Here is a 5,804-nt window from a genome sequence, read left to right on the forward strand (position 1 = left end):
AAGACTGTTGAACTTCACAAGGTCAAGCACAAGTTCGAGGTACTCCACTGGAGACTTCTTCGAAGTAGTCATTAAACCGTGCTTGACTTTCCCTTTGGGTCTGGCCATTCCAACAGCTCTGAATCTACCTCACTGCATTCCTGTCTGGGCTTCAACTCTTCCTCTTTTCCAGAATAGTATGAGAGAGGCTTTGTCAAATACCTTGCTAAGATCTAGAACTAGAACCCTAGCATTCCTAACCTGTTAACCTTGTCAAAAAAAAAAAAGGAAATGAACTGTACCTGGAGCACCTGATCCTGAAGCCACATGAATTCTCAGTATGCACTATGTGAACTGTTGTCTGGTATAGTCTAATCTAAATCTGATAACTTCTAAGTTTTGTTTGCTACCTGTTTGGATAAATGGGTTTACTAACTATTCACAATTTGTGATAATCCTTAGTGTAGCTAACACGTGCGGGGAAGTTACAAGGCATCTGGATACATGGCTTGGGGCACCCCTCCCTCTTCACAGGACGTTGACCAGGAAAGCATCCTAACCTAAGGTGCTTCCTTTTCCAGATGTTGTTAACAAAAGACTGCCTGGCCCCAAAAGGGACCCAAAATAAAACAATATGATCACAAATTACAAAAGCGTTTATCTGAGAACTTGCAAGAGACCAGAGAGGGAGAGAGAATTCTCAGCTGCTCAAAGGGGGTGTGGAAAAGAGTGAGATATTAATAGTTTTTAGAGGCTTTTGGGAAGGGAGTGGGGGTTAAAGGAGAAGATATCTGTGGACACAATAAGTCAGGAAGCAGGATGTTTACAAAGTCCCAAGCAAGGTCTCAAGGTTGTCTTTGAGCCAGCCAAGGCTGGTTCTGTAGTTTCTGGAAGCTACAGGCATCTCCAAATTCAGCTTGCAGAGGATCACTGGCACGTCAAGCAGCCCTGGGCTTCAAAATCCTTCTGAATGGCTGGTTGTTGTGTTACTCCAGTGTCTGCTCCCCTGTAAACAAGGAAAGCTCTGACATAGGTATAGTCGTGACAAAGCCCATGCTGACAATGTTTATTACTAATGCTTTTAATGCACTGTAGAATTTTGTTAGTACTAAAAGTCAAGGTCACTGGCCTGTAGTTGGCAGATTTCATTATCTTCCACTTTCTGAGAACGGGGTCATCCACCTTTCTTCAATCCTAAGGAAAATGGGCATTGCTCCCATTCTCAAGGTTACTGACAGTGGCTCAGTGATTGTATATGATGGTTCTTTCAGTACCCAAACGTGTCATTCACAGGATCATAACACTTAGGGCCTCAGAAGCTATCTAATCCTACCCTCTTATTTTTTTTTTACAGATGAGGAACCCGAGGACACAAAAGTAGTAATTTAAAGACGTGAGATTTAAAACCAGGTCCTTTTGATTCCAGAGTTCACTGTACTATGTTTCCTCTGACCAGTTCTGCCTTCTCTCATTGGTTAGTTATCATTATCCTATGTACCCTGAAAAGTAGTCTTAAAACTTCTTTGATCCTCCTCTTTTCTCTAGATTGACCTAAAAACAAAAAAACCTTTTTTGTTGTTCTGAGTTTTTCCTCAAAAGCCTTTGCTTATCCTGACTAATCTTACAAGGATTGACATGACTATATTCATCCTCTAATATGTGCCCTTGCCTCTATACTCAGCACATGTCTGAGTCAGGGAGATCTGGGTTCAAATTCTGCCTCTGACACATTGTCCATGGTGCCCTTTCATTAGTCAGTACCTCTTTTTGACTGTGACCCACCTTGCAGCTGGAAGTGCTATTGATATATGAATTCCTACCTGTAAATATGAGGTTAAGTGATGGATTAAGCTTGTATTATTGTTGTTACTGTTGATATTGTGAATGTAACCAGGGTCAAGCCTAGATTTCCATAATAAGGTTCTTCTCACTGGTGGAAAGAATGAGAGGGGAAACATTCTTCTTTCTTTGAGGGAAGACACAGGGTTCTAGATCCACTTTGGGGAGAAATTCAGAGAAAGAAAACAGGTTCTGGAAGGCATACATGTAGGGGAAAGCTAGTTTGCTAAAAATTTCTCTGATTTCCAGCCCATTTCCCGAGAGACTTTAGGGAATTTCCCTTTGGTTATTATTGGGGATTCTCTCTCACTTGAGCTGAGATATCTCACTCTCAGTGGGAGAGCTTATTCACTCTGTGAATTATTGGCTGGTATGTTCTAATCTAATTCTAGTAACTTCTAATTGTTGTTTGCTATCTGCTTGGATAAATAGGTTTGCTAACTATTCACAATTTGTGATGGTCTTTTGTGGAGCAAGCATTTTACAGAAAGTTGTAAAGCTTCGGGCATCCATTGCTCTTTAAAGGATACTGACCAGGAAAGCGTCTTAAACTTCAGGAAAAAAAATCATTTCTTTTATACTACCAATATGGGCACAAGGGGGAAGGGGACGTTCCTCTAAGGAGAGCAGAATTAGCTGACCTCATGGCACCTTCTGCTCCTATCCAGGCAAGAATCAAAATCTCTTTTGGAGAAAGATGAGCAAGATTCCCAAGATGTCTATCAAAGTCTTCCCATGAACCACACATTTAGACAAATCTATGTGGACACACACATAACCTACATGGGCAATACACACATACTACATGGTTATTACTTATTTTCTACTGTAAACTGCATGTGGCAATACCCTTTGGGGAAACTCCTTTCCCAAATATAAATTTTGTATTAAATATAAATTATTATAATCTTTTTTTTTGTTTGCATGTTGTTTGAAGCACTGCCTCATAAATTTGCACGTCAAAAGTGAAACAGATTTTTCCCCCCTTTTCTTCTAACTTCTGCAAAATATTTTGTTCTCTGCTCCACCCCTCCAACTCTAGGGTAACAGTGGCTCCTTCCAAGGTCATTCTTACTATACTTGTAAGTATCCAAGCTGAGTAGACTGCTCATTTTGAGATAACCAACCATCTCCTAATGCCACTATGGTATAATCATCCTTAGGTCATGACAACCAGCCCATCATCGGCTTTACTCCAAATAGGTACCTACACCTGAGGCCAATCACGAGTACAGAACAGACCGTCTACAAGCTAGACTCATGTGCTCTGGCCAATTAACACTCAGAGAAGATTGTGCACAAGCCGAGGCACTTCTAAATGTTGAACAATTAAAAAGCAAGTGGCCTCAAAGATAAGGACTGACATCAGCAGCGGGGAATCTTCACTGCATGTTGTTGTTGTTGTCTGAAATTACATCACTCCTGAAGACCTGCTGCCATCTCCCCACAGACACAGGACTTGTGTTGGCTTGGAAAAGGCTGGCTCAGGACCAGAAAAATACTTACAGGCTTGGACGAGTGTGCCCTTCACCTGGAGAAGGAGCCAAGAGCAGCATTTATACTTTGAGTGCTCGCTCACTACCCACCCGCGATCCAGCCCACTGTAGAGTTCATTCAATTGCACTGGAATATACATAGGTTAGGGGTTGAGTTTTGCTGTCACCTTTTAGTAGCTCAGGGACAATGATGACATCCCTATTTATGCAAAAGGCATTAGTTGTTTACTGTTGGGGAGTGGGAGGGGTTCTCCAACCCTTGGTACTAGCCCCAGGAACCCAGTACATACATATATACTGCCTATGTGACTTGGTCAAGTAACTTAACCTCTCAACGCCCCAGGCAACTTTCTAGGACTGTAAGATGAGACGCAGGTGCTGGCCTCTACTGAGAGAAAGGGTTTCCTCACTAAGGAGTTCCCTACACCAATGAAATCATAAGCCTGGTCCAATGCAATAAAATAAAATAAAATAAAATAAAGGAGAGGGAGAGAGAACGAATACCTGTTGGTTGGTGAATTCCCTACCGCTGTCTATACAAGCTCCTGCCCCTTTTCTACCTCATCAGAATTGTTTCTTTGCCTTTGGTATTTATTTGTTGAGAGCTTCCTACCCCTCCTAGGCTGACTTCCCCTGTGGAGTGATAGCCTATGGGTTCCTACCTCTCAGAACCTTTTTTATCTTTTTTTTCTCTCAGAACCCTTGGAAGTTAACCATTCAAAATTCTAGTGTGCATGTCAGACTACACCTACTTTCCTCATTTGACCCATCACAAAGTCTAAGTGGTCAATTTCTTAAGGTTCTGGTCTAGTTTCTATTCCCCAAATTTAACATTCCACATAAGCCATTCTCTGTGCCTGCAATACACTCCCTCCTCAACACTTCTTGGAATCCTTTGTTCTTTCAAGGCTGATTTTAGGTATCAGTTCCTACGTGGAGCCTTTCCTCAACCTCCAAGTTGTCAGTGTTCTCTCTCCTTCACCCTCCCATTCTTTGTCCCTCTCACTAAATTATCTTGCAGTTACTTATCTATTTACATGTTGTATATTCCAGTAGACTATAAGCTCTTTTGCTCCTAGCACAAAGATGGAACTTAATAAATGTTTAATTGAACTTGGCAGCTTATTCCACTTGGAAATTCATATCGTTACAAAACAAAGAGAGCATCTGTCTCTACTTGCAGGAACTATGTTTCCAAAGCCTCACCTTTGCCTTTCTGTTTCTAGGAACTTTTTCAGGTTCCATCAAAATACAAACGTGCAGCAGGAATTATATAATTAGTAAGACAATGGCATCTTTTCCTTGGTATTATTTCAAAAAAGCAACGTAAATCATGTGCCAATAATGTAAGACACAAGCTGACCTAGAATTCCAAATGGAACCACTCATTCCCCTCAATGTCAAGCGCTCTTCACAACGTCCTCTTTTGGCATCTACCTTGTAACTTCTCCGCACTAAAGGATTCTGCTGCATAACATCAGTAATGAGCTGTGATCCACAGGAAGGGTTCAAGCGTGTCACTTATGACTTTTGCCTTAAGATCACAGAGCAGATGGCAGCATAAGCATTTTGGGGAAGCTGAAAAGGATGGCACAGCACCCCAAGGTCCAGGGTCCTGAGTATGGAGGTGTCAGAACTGATGGAGAGAAGAGGAAAAGTGAGGATGAAGAATGACTACTCTGACAGTTTCTTGTCTCAGGAGACACAGGAGGAGAATCTCAGCAGGAGGCAGAAGGGAAAGGAATGTTGAGAAACCAACAGAAAAACAAAATTTCTGTTAGTCCTGTGTGGTCTATTATCACTTTGGTTTACTGTATTTAGAAATAAAAGCGACCTCAGTAATTACCTAGTTTAGACAAGGCAACTGCAGCAGTGATGTACAATGGAATAAATGCTGAACTTAGAGGCCAAAGACTTGGGTGTGGCCATCACCCGGTGACCATGGGCAAGACTCTCAAGGTTGGGGGGGAGTCAGGTTCATGTGCACAGCTTGGGGGTGATTCCAGGAGGCCCAGAAGGGTCAGTGCTTGCCTGGTAAACTTCAGATCAAGGACATGAACTCAGGTCTTCTGATTCCTTGAAAAGTGAGGTTTTTTTGGTTTCTGCATTGGAAAAGTACATTAGTGATGAGATGAGGTCCACGGGAGGGGTAGGAACCAGTCTCTCATGATTTTAGCACACCGAATCAGGAGACCTGAGTTTTAGTTTCTGCTTTTTGACCTCAGGAATGTCACTTTAGCCCTCTGGGCCTCGATTTCTGCATCTGCAAAAAAAGGATGAAAACAGATGCTCCTAAGGTTCCATTTAGCCCAGAAGGCATAAGTTTGCATTCAGCATGAAAACAAATCTCTTCAATGACCACTGTACATGGTAAATCATCTTGGACAATCAGGATGGTAACTTTTCCTGAAGCTACCTTACCACCAAGTGGAGATTGCTAAAACTCACTGAAGGTCACGCATGCCTCAGGGTAAAAATACTAGTAGTAGC

The 5,804-nt window shown here is 42.1% G+C and overlaps 1 long non-coding RNA gene across 1 annotated transcript; it reads right to left on the reverse strand.

Moving 5' to 3' along the window:
- Positions 1-619: 619 nt before the first annotated feature.
- On the reverse strand, positions 620-2,612 carry LOC114051346. Its single transcript, XR_003570140.1, has 2 exons — positions 1,800-2,612; positions 620-985 (listed from the first exon to the last, which is right to left on the reverse strand). It is a non-coding gene; the product is annotated as an uncharacterized LOC114051346 (long non-coding RNA).
- Positions 2,613-5,804: the final 3,192 nt, after the last annotated feature.

The sequence above is a fragment of the Vombatus ursinus genome, unplaced genomic scaffold (assembly GCF_900497805.2).
Source record: "Vombatus ursinus unplaced genomic scaffold, bare-nosed wombat genome assembly UNPS02014802.1, whole genome shotgun sequence".
Taxonomy (NCBI): domain Eukaryota; kingdom Metazoa; phylum Chordata; class Mammalia; order Diprotodontia; family Vombatidae; genus Vombatus; species Vombatus ursinus.